The following is a 14,771-nucleotide window of genomic DNA, read 5'->3' as shown; positions in this document are numbered from 1 at the left end:
CCTTCCTTCTTCACAACAGGCTACATACTGCAACACCCCAGAACACATTACCATAGGTATCAGCAATACAAGTGTGTGTGCACGCCCTGCTTGTAACATTTTTCCTAGCTAAGGCTGCCTACATTTTCCTAAAATGCATTGCTCCAAACAGTAAGTGCTGACACACAGGCACAGTTGAGATAACAGAAGCTGCTGTGTGGACAACCTATATTACTTATAACCAATTAAGGTGACCTAACTGGATATAAAAATGACAGTAAAAAGCTGTAATGAAGACAAGGCCAAAGTGCATATGTGTAGTGTAATAAACAGACATTTTTGGAGTGTCATGGGGAAGCATCCCACTGCAAAAAAGGCAGAAGTACATTAGCATTCTTTTACAATTATTAAAAACTAAATCTTACCAGCTTCTCCTGCAGTGGCAAACACCTACTAGTCAAAAGAACAAGCTCGGTGGTCCAAAGTTGTTATAAGAGGAGGAGTCCCCATCAACATCATGGTAGAAACCAGTAACATTTGCTAGAATTCCATTCCAAGATCTAGCTAAGGGTTGACATCTTTGTCACCCTGACAAACAAGAAATCTCCTAATTCATTCCATCTTCTGGAAGCAGCAGCTTACTGCCTACTATGCAAAGCCAACCCCCATTCCTCTATCACTCTTCTCAACTCTTTGTAAACCCCAAAACAGCATTTTTGCTCGTCCTCTCTTATGAGCCTCCCCAACAATCCTAGGTACCCTAGATTTCCTGGCACAGTTAAACTAACAAGTTTGATCAACTTCACTGCAGCCAAAGGTGTTATGAAGGAAGAAGTGAAATCGAAAATTAAGAGCCTGTGAAACTGACCTGAATCTTAGTTTTACTCTACAGCTGCTTGGGAAATCTAAAAGCAGCTGCTAGTTGTGGATAGATCCATCGACTCTGGAGAACACTATTAACATCTGTTTATATTCAGCATACTCTTTGCAATCACAGGGCTAGGGTTTTGGGGGAGGTTTTTTTGTTTGTTTCTTTTAAAGTTGAGTTCTGCAGTCTCTGATGGCTTAGGCTCCCCAAGCAAGTTTCCCCCACTCAGAATTGGAAGGTGGTTTTATGAGTTCCCTGCTGTGATAATTGACATTAAGACAAAAAAAAAAAAAAAAAAATCTGTTAAGTAAGTTTTTCTGAACATTTACAAGTATGTATGATCTACAGTCTATTAGACCCTAGTCATTCACAACTTTGGTAATTTAAGGAGACAGTAACAAGTTTTACATGCAGTGCACTAAAATATCCTTGCTGTCACTTTTTTTTTTTAAGCCTTTATTAAAACCTTTAGCATACTACTAGTTTAAAGCTAAGGTAAATGAAGTTCTGATGTGATTTTGTATTTACATATTTTTAAATAAAAAGAGTTTCTCAGTTTTCAATACAGTAGAAAGAAGTTATCCAGTAAGTTGTACAGCAATACAGTAAAAAGTAAGTCTGAAGGCAACAATTGTAAAAGGCATCAGTAAAAATTCAGGACCTGTTTTTAAAAGTGAAACAAGCTCAGGAATATTCCATGAAGGTACAGGTTTAGCTGTGAAGGAACACAGTTATAGCCTTAAAAAAGCATTGAAATCCAGATTTTAAAGTAATTTGTCCTAAAATATTTAAGAAAAAGATATACAGTTCTCAAAACTTCTGTTTCATCTTAATGATTAGTCTAACACAAGTTACACATTTGAAGAATACAACCGCTTCCAAAACATTCAACCGCAGTTCTCAATATAGTGGCATACAAGCTGAAGGGTTAATCCCTATTTAATATTCATAGACTATATATAAACCTGGCCTAGAGGATTAATTTGTTACTAGATCTATTATGCCACATCATCATCTTGCAATATTTTAACATTAAAAATCAGAGGGGGGTGAAAAGGCAAAACTAAAATAGACAGAGGATTTCAGTAGTCCAAAACCCAGGGTTACTTTAAAGGGTATCAAAGATTTGTCCACTGTCACATAAAAAAAAAACAAACAAACCAACCCACCCATGTACCAGACATTCCATATCTGCCCTGGAAACTGAGGGACCAGCAACGACTAGTAGAGAGGATTTTTTTTCAGAAACAGGGTTATACAAATCTGTGTGACATTATGAAGAACATAGTATGGGTAGAAAAGAGTTACACTGAAGAATCAAAAGAAAATTAGACATGGGGATTGCTTAAAAGTGATTTTGAATTTACATTGCAACTAGCAACCAATTTAGGATCCAATGACCAGTGTTTAATTATGTAAGACTGAGTTGTCTTTCAAAATTAAAAAGGACAGATGAATATATCAAAGGGACATAATTTAAAAGTCATTTCTGTTTGAAGACTTATTTACAAGTACACCTAAGGCTAGAAGAATTCTCCAATTTTATTATTTTTTCTGTTTATACATTTGACAGAGCTATGTGTCTAGTCAGCCTTCTCTCTTCATACAAGTTTTCAAACTCACCGAGAGCAACTGACTTAAAAAATGGTGTTAAGCCACAAGCCCTGGCACAGAGATTGAGTAGACGTAACTTGAAATAGATTAGCTAATAGCAGTCCTTTAAGCACTACCAAAGGCTAAACTACTGTTATATGTAGAGCTGCACTGCTGGTGACATACAGGGTACTCGGGGCCTAAATACGACTCTTTCAAAATACATTAAGAGAATGGTCATTCTGAAAAGTATTATGGGAGAAGTGTGTCAAAGGCATTTCCTTGGATCTAGCCTTATTTCAACGGCTTAATTTTGTTCTAACACATATGAACAAAAAGCTGCTCTGAACCAGTGAACTCTAAGGGTGTAACCCACAAAATAGGTCGAGTCTCTCTAGAACGAATGGAGGGGAGGGGGAAGGAGGAGAGAAGGGGAAGACTATGAAGAGAGCATACCATTTAAAGGAGGGGGAGGACCAGCTAGCCATGGATCTGGTCCAAAAACAAAAGACAGTGAATAAACTTCTTTTTGAGATATAGATGTTAAAGAGATCTGTCTCCATCTGCTGGGAAGAAACTGCATGGTAAATTATAAGGGGGATAAAATATAAACCTCCTATCCTTTTACCACCATATATGTCATAAAATAAGTCAGTGAACAACAAAGACACCATACTAAGGTTTTATCCATCCTGAAAAAGTGATCATGCCAGGAAATTTGGTTAAAATACCATTGAATCTTCAAGTAAAGACAGAAACTGAGCTATATTTTAATAGTATTCCTATATCATACTACAGTCCTGCAAGTCCATAGCTGTAGTACAGTTCAAGAACATGATTAAGAACATTTTTAGTTCCCTCCCCTTTACTTTGCTACATCAGTATTTTGATCATTGAATTATCTACAAATTAGACATGACCCAGTACATAGGTCCTATCCTGGAAGATATTTTAGGATTAGTACCTGCTAAGTATGCAGGGATGAAACTAACAGTGCAAAATGGGAACTCACTTTGAGGTGGACTAATCTTTCTTCTGTTCAACCTATGCAGATACACAACTGGTTAAGAAGTTAGAGAAAAAACACTTACAAATCCTTCCACATTAACCATTTTTTTCAAAGAGGTGTCCATACTAACCTCAGATGACTAGGCTGAAACATAAGTCCAACTCACCTTTAAATTATGGCCCACATGAACAATTTAAAAGCAAAATATCAATGTAACCTATTACACATAGGGTTTGATCATAAGAAACACTTAATTGATCAAACAAAAGGACAAAGATACCGAATTTTGTTTTCAGAACATATTTAATACAAAATACAATTTAACATTACACTCGTGCATGTTTTATTGGCCCAAGATAAAGAAGAAAAATTGGTTGACATTAGACCACTGCCACCATTCATACAAGGAATTAGAACTCCCACCCCGCGACACACCCCCCAAGGCCGGAGATAAACAGTTTTTAGAAAGCAAGCAATAGCCTACTGAAGTTTTAGAAAATGAAAAAAAACATGTCATACCATTCATTTTGTAAGGCATGTTCTTCAAACAATAAAGAGGTGCACAATGTTCAAAATTTAAAAACTTACAATTCCATAACAGTCTACTTTAGAAAAAGCAGACTGGGAAATTCAGATTTATAACCAACATTCAGGTGCCCTTCACATACTATCAAGGCCTCGACACCAATGCAATACCGCGAAAATATTTGCCTTTTCAGCACCAAGCCTATTATGAAGTTTTGACCAAACCAAACATGCTACGAAAAGGATTTGCTGGCGCAAAAATGAGTATCAAATTTTGACAAGACTCTGAATTCACTTCTGTATTCCATCATTTTTGTTCCTCAGCTTTCCAGTGATTTTGATGGAACAAAGTTTGACAGCTTCCTTCAGAAACAGAAACCATTTGAAATCAGAAACTGGATCTGTTCCTTTTCAAGTATTTAAAATTAAAATCTCCTAATTATATTCCATTAAATATATTTTGGCTTCTTCCTGCTCTAGACCGAGTGTATAACCTTGCAATTTAGGATTAGTTTTGTTGGACGTTGATGGAAAGGAGACAGCTTTTCTGTAGAGTTTTCCAGGTTTGCCCATGTGGTTCTCTGTTTTTTAGACCAAGAGAGGTTTCTCCAACTGCAAACATAGCATCAGCCGGCAACTTTTCAAGCCCCTCTAATATCTAAAACAATTTTAAGCTTAATACCTTTCTGTAGAGTCCTTTGTATAAAGCATGTGCTATGTTTCCATCAAACTCCTCCTGGCAATAGTTACAAGTTTAAACTAACATTTTTGATTGTCTTTATATCTCCTTATATATTTTACGAATTTGTATCTCCTTATATCTTTACGAATTCCATTGAGTGTTGTTGGGAAACTGAGGCACCAATCCTTTTTTGGTCAACCATGTGGTTGTGGAAGAGTTTCCATCTTCCACAATCAGCTCTGAGATTGTTTGAAGTAGAGTCCCTCAACTACTCAGACATTTAAGATGACTGCACTCAAGAATTGCTTGTCTTTTTATACTTAGTTTTTGTTGTCCGATCAAATGGCAAAGGCTTCCTTATCATACTGCATCTTCAGGAGCTTGACCACATTTCAGTTCTCTTTTCAAAGAGTTAACAGCATCAACAAACACCCTTTTCCTCTGTGGAGCCATTACAGGATCACACCTTATGTTTGGCCGGGCATCTTGCATTGGATTTCTATGTTGATTTTTTTTACTCTAAGTTTTTCTCCATTTCTCTTCCAGCATTGAGTAGTGGACCTGTAACTTTAAATTTGTCTGTAGGACTACATCCAGAGTGAAGTACTTCAATCGTTTCCTTAAACTGACTGTTGTGTGTTACACTGAAGGTGATGCGGCCATGAAAAACGCTAATACAATCCTATGATGAGTCAGATGAGGTATTTCTAGTAGACACAGAGAAGTGTTACCACCATTATACAAGGCACTCATGAGACCTCATCTGGAATACTGTGCTTAATTCTGATCTTCCATGTTTAAGAAAAACTAATTCAAACTGAAACTGGTTCAGGTATGGTCTACAGGGATGATCAGAGGAATAGAGAACCTACTTTATGAAAGGAAACTTAAGGAGCTTGATTTCTTTAGCCTAACAAAATGAAGAAGGAGAAGAGATAAGATTGCTCCCAATAAATATGTCAGAGGCAGCAGACGAATTATTTAAGTTAAAGGCCAATGCTGGCACAAGACCATATGGCTATAAACTGGCCATCAATAAGTTTAGGCTTGAAATTAGTCAAAGGAGTCTAATCACCAAAGAAGAGAAGTTCTGGAACAGCCTTCCAAAGGGAGCAGAAGGATCAAGAAACCTAACTTGTTTTAAGACGGAGCTTGATATGTTTACAATGGGGATGGTACGATGACATTGCCTACAGTGGCATATGGTCATCCCCAACTGTTATTAGCAAAAATATCCAACAGCTGGAGATGGGACACTACAGGGGGAGGACTCCGAGTTACTACAGAGAATTCTTTCTGAGGTGTCCAACTGGTGAACCTTACCCACATGTTCAGGGTCTGATTGCCATATTTGGGTCAGAATGGAATTTTTCCCCAGGTCTCACTGCCAGAGACCTTGGGGGTTTTCACCTTCTTCTACTGTATCAGGTACGGGTCACTTGCTGGTTTCAACTAGAGTAAATGGTGGATTCTCTATAACTTAATGTCCGTAAATTAAGATTTGAGAACCTCAGGCTGAGTTACTGAAGTCATGGATCTATTACAGGAGTGGGTGGGTGAAGTTCTATGGCTTGCGATATGCAGGAGGTGAGAGATGATCATGGATGGTCCCTTTGGCTTTACGTCTATGAATCTACATTAGCATAAAATTAAGTTGCAACTTGATAAAGTTCAGTTTGGCATCTTCTGGATCTTTTAAATGTTCTTTGCCATTCAGAGTGAAGTCATAGCCTATTTCCAGCATAAACAAATTTCAATATATGAGTATCTATCTTAATGCATCAAAAACAATAGAGGTAACACTTCACAGGGCCAGTTTTTTTTGTTTTGTTTTTTTAAAAAAGGGGGGAGAACTTGTTTTCCCCTGCTGCTCTGATTAGACCATAGTAACCTCCCCAGCCTTGCCCTGGTTTCAAGTATATGAAACACATTTAATATCACTAAAATGGGTGGGAAAGATAAAGGAGAGAATAAAAAGAAAACAATCAAAGATGTATTTCCCAGTCTTTGGGCAAGAGACGTGTCTCTAATTACTATTAATGTAAGAAACATTATACATCAGGACAGATGTCAAATTTTGAAAGGAATAGTGCCAGCCAACACTATAGTACTCTGTTCATTACAAAGGTCAGTATACAACTGCTCTCAAATTTTCATTCTGCCATCTTCATTTTTCCAAGGAGATGGCAGACTGGATCAAAATACGCAGTTCATTTCTGATAGTCATCCTTTCCCCGCCCCCTGCTCTATACAGCATTATGCCTCTAATCTAGGTCAAATAGGAAAAATTATTATTCCACTGTTAATAAGTGTACCTTCTGCTTTTAGAAAATCATGCATAAATTAATGAAACCTTACTATCCCTAACCGTATGCAAGCATTCAGGCATCTAAAGAAACAAGTCAATTAAAAAGAATTGATTATTTCTCTTCCACTTAAAAGGCAGGTGGACCAAGTGTAACAGATAAGTAGGGCAAGTTCAACCACCACCTATTTACTTTAAAAAGAGTGGTATATCGCCAGATGAAAGCTTCAATCTATGGTAAGATGTGTAAATTAACTGATTTTGTTTACTGTGTTAAACTTCCCTACCATACTATCTTACATTTATTTAATACCTAAAATTGAGCTCCCTTTGAGAAGAGAAGTCAGCCTTGGGGAGTAAAAAAAGTGACTTATCCAGTTAAATTGAGTCAATTTAGTTTTGCCTAGCATAATAGGAGCAAATATCCTTCCTCTCATAAGCCTCATCAGTCGGGTCCTACCAAATTCACAGTCCATTTTGTTCAATTTCACGGCTATAGAATTTTAAAAATTGTAAATTTAATGATTGCAGCTATTTAAATCTGAATTTTTTTTTTAATTGTGGGGGTCCTGACCCAAAAAGGAGTTGTGGGGAGATTGCAAGGTAATTATTGTACGGGGGGTTGCAGTACTGCTACCCATACTTCTGTTCTGCTGCTGGTGGCGGTGCTGCCTTCAGAGCTGGGCAGCTGGAGAGCGGTGGCTGCTGGCAGGGAGCCCAGCTCTGAAGTCAGATCCACCGCCAGCAGCAGTGCAGAAGTAAGGATGGCATGGCATGGTATTGTATTGTCACCCTTATTTCTGCGCTGCTGCCTGCAGAACAGCTGCCACTCTCCAGCTGCCCAGCTCTGGAGGCAGTGGATAAGGGTGGCAATACTGCAATCCCCTTAAAATAACCTTGTGATTCCCCAGCAACTCCCTTTTGGGTCAGAACCCCCAATTTGAGAAACGCTGGGGGGTCTGCTCCCCTGTGAAATCTGTGTAGTCTAGGGTAAAAGCACACAAAAGACCAGATTTCACAGTCCGTGATGTGTTTTTCATGGCCGAGAATTTGATAGGGCCCTAGTCTTCGGTATTAAAAACTGAATGTGGCAAAGGTCTTTGTTTTATGTCCCAGAGAAAGCACTATGTCCCATGCTACTATAAAAAACCATTACCTTTAACCAATGACTCAAAAGAAGACATGCCATCTCAGTCACCAACAACCCTTTCTACAACATCTTTTTATTCCTGAAGGTCTATCCAAGAACTGATCAGGCACAGTGATATTTTGCATAGAAAACCTGATGAAACTGCAGCTGAAGATTGATGTGACTGCAGACGCATCGATAGGAAGCCTCAGAGATCTGGACATGTAAAACAATTGGGTCTAACTCCATTCCAGAAACAAAAGACTTAAAAAAAAATCAATTAAGATGGTAACAGACTAGTAATTATAGTCATTCACCAAGTCCAAGAACTTAAAAGCAAGGAAGACAATAGCCATTCAAGAATCAAATACATACTTAATCACAATAACCCTTAACTGAGCCAATAATTGTTTTTTGGTTATCATGATCTTTGTATATGAACAATTTCTTAGAAGCAATTCTATTAAGTGGGAAACTTAAAATATTTGTTAACTGACAATTTGCAGTGAAGTACTTGGAATTCTTTAAATGAATGCATAATATGGATTTTTAGTAAAATTACATGTGAGGTATTGCCCTTGACACTGCTTAGTGTGACAATGTACATATGTAATTATTTTTCAAGACTGTGTTATGTTTATATTTTGAGTGCTGTTGAAATAGCATTTTTGCTTGGGTCAGAACTAAAGTTTCTTGTGATGAAATATGCTCTTTATAGTTTAAAATGAAGTGTTTACGACTCCATTAGCACAAGATTATATATCCCTTACTAATCCTTTCTTTGCTTTTATACACTTGGGTTTTGTAAGTGATGGAATAGGTGAACTACATCATTAACTAGTAACTTAAACAGTTTAAAGGACAAGACACCGAAAAGCCCACACCACCATTCATTTTTCCCCCCCTCATATAAAATGGGGGTTTTTTGTTTGTTTTTTTTTAAACTACAAAGGATGGACAATTCACTAGGTTAAGTTACAGTGGTACCGTGGTCCATGCAGCAACGGTTCCAACAAAATCCTTCCTGCATTTGATAAGTGTTGATAAATCCCTTTCCTACTACACAGCTAAATTAGACACTCATGGCACATGCAGTACAGATTACAGCAAGTTGTATGCCAGACTGAAGCCTAGATCCCAAATCTGTTCCACATCCAACGTATAACTTGCTATACTACATCATCTCTTAGATAAATCATTGAATCACTGCCTCCTACTGGCCCCAGGTGAAAAATGTGGCCACTAAAAGTACTTTGCATTTTACAGTAGTCATCAGCAGGCCCAAACACTTTATCAAAGGCATTATCCTCATTACACTTGACTTTAGCACAGAAATTGGACTCATCCTGGTCAGAGAGGCTGTGTGGTCTAGTGGATGTGTTACGTGTCTACCACTTTAAAAAAAATTCAAGGTTCTGTTCTGAACTATAAACACATACTTCCATCTGGAAGATGACCCTGTACATATTCCCTTTAAGTCAAGGGAACATTTTGGTGTAGAATGTAGGAGTAGTAGTATTTCTCTTTGAAAAATAGCCTTGGTCAACTCAGTCTTAAAGTGTTCTGACACCATGTTTTTCCTCTGTCAATTTCAATGACATGGCTCCTTCAGATCATGTCTAATTTACACATAGCAGCAGATTCTGGAACATTTTACTGAACTCCTGTGCCCTCCAAGAGTCCGTGTCAAAGTTTACCTGTTTCAAATTTGAGATGTAATATGATTGTTGGGCAGACAGAAGAACTTAAAGCAACATTAGATACTGGTAAATATTTATATTATCATAACACCCAAAGGCCCCAATCGGGACTAGGATCCCCACTGTGCTGGGAACTACTTTTAATTACTATTCCAAGAGTTACTTTATAGTATTTTAGTCACAAGAAGTATTGTCTTCTGAAAATTATGTTGTTATCATACTTCATTCTAAAACAAGGTGGGGAATGGGAGTTACAATGGAGCTCAAAGTTAGCCTTTTAATAAAACTGTGATTGTAGACTTAACTATATAGAGGCCAATGCTTCACCCTAACACTTAATGCCAGAACCAGAACCTCTTCTTCCAACACACAGGCCTCTAACATTTGACAAAGGAGGATCTCTTAACTGGAACCTATGGAAATATCAATATATTCTAAGATACAATGCAATAAGCCAATAAAGCACACCTGTTAGGAGCAAGAGTGGACCTCAAAACAACAACAATAATTAATAGATTAAGGAAATTTAACTATATGGAAAGTTCGAACAGGCAATAACAAGCTGTTTTTAATTTAAGAGAACCAAACTTTCAAATCAGGATATGATTGTGTTTCCCCTGATCCAAACAGTTTAAAGGTGGATGAGTTTTCTACATTTTCCTTTGCCTTTGGGCCAAACCAGTTTTCCAAATGGAAGTTAAGTTCATCAGTTAAATTTGCAACCAGCTTCTCCTGTGCAAAAGCTATTACTTCTCCTAACACAATAATTCAGACCACTGCAGTTCATGGCTAATAATAACTTCTCAAATATCCAACTTTTTGCTATTAACTCACATAAATGTATTCAAGGACCATTGACATGCATAACATTTTACAATAGTAAAAATAACCATTGACAAACAAGACAAGGCCCTGAGTTTAAAAAATGCATATGTATAGTACAGCTAGATGCAAGTTAGATTGCATGGGCCTTAAGGAAAAGATAGTTTTGAAAGTAAGGCAAGGCACTCAAATATTGATTGAATGGCTGTCCTAGGTGTAAAAGATAACATGGAAGAAGGCACAGAGTTGAGAGTAGACGATAAAGACTGAAAATTTTCAAAAGAAGATTGGGTGGAGCATAGGAAGCAGTGTAGGAAGAAATGATGTCAGATTTGTAGGCAGGAGAGACCTCACAGAGCTATACAAGTGAGTATTAGCTGTTACTTCCTTCAGAGACTAGAAAATGAACAGGTTATTCCTGTACTAAAGGCACTTAAGATGATGCTTTTCATCTTTCCAAGGATGAAAGTATTCTGCTCGATTTAGCTTTCTTCCTATTCTGGAGACATCTTACAGGACAGATGTTTTGTTAGTAAGCATAAACCTTTCCTGATCCGTAACACCAGTTTCTCTAGTAAATCAAAATTTATCTTTTAAAAACAACTGCTCTGTAATAGATATTTAATTTTATGTTAATTTGGCAAATAAGTTTAGTCTATACTCACCTAATACCAGAGACTAAACCCCAAAATGAAAAAGATACAAGCACCACACAAAAAATGATTCAGACAACTTATCAGAGAATCACCCTCAGTTCAATGACAGGTTTCAGAGTAACAGCCGTGTTAGTCTGTATTCGCAAAAAGAAAAGGAGGACTTGTGGCACCTTAGAGACTAACCAATTTGAGCATAAGCTTTCGTGAGCTACAGCTCACTTCATCCGATGAAGCTCATTTCATCCTCACAAAAGCTTATGCTCAAATAAATTGGTTAGTCTCTAAGGTGCCACAAGTACTCCTTTCCTCAGTTCAGTGTTATACTTTCTATGGTCAAGACTGGATTTGGGTGGGAATACTGCTTCTCCTCATTAGAAGAGGAGAGTACTTCTAGAGAGAATAAGAAGTCCTTCCTAGACATCTACTAGTTGATCCCTATGGTGTTCCTCAAACGTCTTTGTTCTGAAGCTTTTTCTGTTCATCTTTAAACCTAAGCACCAATATTACCCATGATGCTGAAGGTTTTAGTTGTATGAGAATGCTACACAAAGCAACACCTTTGTACAAGAGCTTTAAAAATCCTTACACATCACTTCACATAACTGCACCACCCACTTTCAAGTCCTGCATTCCCTACACCTTATAAAATTACCCTGCTAGGGCACTGGAGTATGTAGGGAATACATCAAGTTATATGAATGAACAGAGCACCAAGCCACAATATAGGAATTCAGAATGTTTACACAGAAGATGAATTGAAAAAATGCAATCTCCCTTAAAAATGATAATAATCCTTGATTTCATTTAAATAAAGTCAACAACTAAAAAATCAAAGTCAACATATGAAAAGCATAATCAGACAACATAATCCTTGCTTTGCAACAGTGACTGGTCACTTTTTACTGCCAGACAAATCGATATCCACCCTGCAGAAAAATAAACCACAAAACAGAATGCTAGATTCGTTTCATTTCAAAAGGTTCCTGCACCACTAGACTCTCCCCTAAAGAAGAGACTTCATTGTTACAGCAATTAGCATTCCCACACCCCAGCAAAATGCAAGCAAAGAAAAAAAATGCTATGAAAGGGTAATCTAGCCATTTCGCAGCTTCTCCTCCTTACTCCACCCAGTCTCTTCTCTGCTCAATGGCTGCACCCAGCATCCATAAACATGGTCAAATCAAACGAAAACACAAAAACAATAGCCCTGCAAACAAACTAGATAGCGGCAACAAAACCTTTTGTTAAATACATATTTTCTTTGTTTAGCTCCTTAGCATATTTTCCTGTTTTTCAGAGCCACTTTAAAGGCAAATTATATATTTTGGTAGGAGACCCTCCCTCTTCTGAAAGCCAGTTGAATGCTGCACAATTGTTTCATAAATGACAAATCATTGTGAACAGATTCTTCTCCCCATCTCATAAAACTAAAATGTATATGTACCATTTTGCCATAATATACACCCTGAACCCTCCACACACACACAGATGATTCAATCAGGTTAATAAATCTAAACATATCATCACTTACGATTATTTTGCAGTCATACAGTTCAATGAAGGCTTTTAATATAGCTTCAGTAACCTACCACCACCCTGGCTAGGTAATTCATTATGAATTGATTTGACCTGCAACAACCAAGCCCTGCTGCAGCATTATCAGCAGAGAAATTTTACCACAGCTAATATGGCAAAGGAGGAGGGGGTGTCACATTATTGTTGTATCAAAGGCCAAGCACACTATCTCCTTCACCCTACACACATAAAATTTACACCCACAAAACAGTCATCCCAACTTTTTATGACTGTAAAAAAGACGACACCACTCTCAACCCCTCACCCCCCCAAAAACTGCCTGCATATAAACTCCATCCTGCACAAAAGCCAATAGCAGCAGGAAAGATTCCTACTTAGATTTCCATCCTTTCTCCCATCTACTTATTTTTGTCCTAAAAGCCATTTTAATGCCAGATACTAGGCAGGGGTTTGACCCGCCCAAAAATGAGAGACTTAGACCTCCCTCCCCCATTTCTGCTGCAGCTGGTTCTGAAGGTCTGACCCGCCTCCTAGCAATGTATTTTTCCTTACTAAATCACTGCAAGGAGGTGGGGGCGGTGGGGAAACTGACTCAAAATAAAGGCTAGACCTCTCCTCTCTAGTAGCAATCCTGGTTTTGTTGCTAGTGCTGCAGCTGGTTCCGAAGGTCTGGGCCACCTCCTAACAAATCTCAAAGGGAACAAGAGAAGGAAGAAACAAAACTAGACCCTCTAAGGGACTTTTTTTTTTGGGGGGGTGGGGGGGAGTTTACATGACACACACACCCCACCCTCCTCACCCCCAATATATATATATATATATACACACACATACACACACACACTACCAGTCTCCTGTCCGGCCCATCAGCCCTATCTTCTCCTTGCTGGTTTCTTGTTAAGTCATTAGGGGAAGGGGAGAACTAAAGGCCTGAAGGGGGGGGAGAGAGACCCCAGAGAAAGGGGGCTGGAGCCAACCCAGAAGGGGCACATCTCTCCCTCACCCCCTTGTCTGGCCCACCCCCGCCCTGTTTTCCTGTTAAATCACCGAGGGGGGGGCTGAGACCCAGTGATGGGGGGGCTGCCTCCCTCCCCTCACACCCCCAGTGCAGCGGAGAAGGGGATGGGAGCTCCCCCCCTTGTCCTCCCACTTCGCCCTGCCCCCCCCTTCCCTCCCTCCTCACCACCAACGGGCGCGGCAGCCATTTTGAGAGCCGAGCTGGAGAGAAGGAGGGAGGGGGCACGGGAGGAGGGAGGCGCACGGACCGCAGGGCCTGGCTCGCACCGCCGCTCCCGGATTCGGGGGGGGACGGACCCTGCTGGGGGCGGAGAGGGGCGCTCCCCCGGACGCGGCCTTACCCGCGCCGCCGCCGCTTCTCCTCGGTCCCGGAGGCCGGTGCCGCCCGTCGCTCCCATTCACCAGCGCTGAGCCCTATGGAGCGGGTGGGGGTGGCGCTACGGGGGCCGGTGGGGGTGCGGGGGAGGAAAGGGAGGGGGGTCTCGGCAGGCTCCGACCCGCTCTCGCCGCCGCCGCCGCTCCGGCTCCTCGGTCTGTCAGTAGCGCCCCGGCCGCCAGGAGGGAGGGAGGGAGGGAGCAGCTCGGCCCGCCGCACTCACTGCGCATGTGCAGGAGGGAGGGCGGGGACAGGAGCCTAGAGACCATCTTGGGAAGCTAAAGCTGAGGCTCGCGTCCCGGCGTGCACCGCGCCCTGCCTCCTCTCCCGGCATGCACCGGGGGCAGCCCCTTCTTCAAACATCTCCCAGCCCAAGTGCCAATATCTCCCGCATCCCCCACTTCCAGGCCGTAGCCGACCCTCCACATCCTATCCTCCAGCAGCCCTCCCCACCCTTTCCCCCCAGTATGCCCTCTCTGCCAGCCCCACACACCCCATCCTCCAGTATCTCCCAGCCCCACACACCCCATCCTCCAGCATCTACCAGCCACACACACCCAGCCCCCAGCAAACC

General features: G+C 40.2%; 1 protein-coding gene across 2 annotated transcripts in view; it reads right to left on the bottom strand.

Annotated features, from left to right (window-relative positions):
• Positions 1 to 14,400, bottom strand: part of PAFAH1B1 (platelet activating factor acetylhydrolase 1b regulatory subunit 1) — a 64,364-nt gene extending 49,964 nt beyond the window's left edge. Inside the window, exons 1-2 of one of the 2 annotated variants that reach the window (XM_073316046.1) lie at positions 14,163 to 14,400; positions 848 to 1,105 (exon numbers count right to left, since the gene is read on the bottom strand). The gene's annotated coding sequence lies outside the window, so the exon portion shown is untranslated. The remainder of the gene's footprint in view (positions 1 to 847; positions 1,106 to 14,162) is intronic. The other variant, XM_073316045.1, reaches the window with a different exon arrangement.
• Positions 14,401 to 14,771: the final 371 nt, after the last annotated feature.

The sequence above is a fragment of the Lepidochelys kempii genome, chromosome 17 (genome assembly GCF_965140265.1).
Source record: "Lepidochelys kempii isolate rLepKem1 chromosome 17, rLepKem1.hap2, whole genome shotgun sequence".
In the NCBI taxonomy this organism is placed as follows: domain Eukaryota; kingdom Metazoa; phylum Chordata; order Testudines; family Cheloniidae; genus Lepidochelys; species Lepidochelys kempii.
This window is presented reverse-complemented; position numbering and strand designations above follow the sequence as displayed.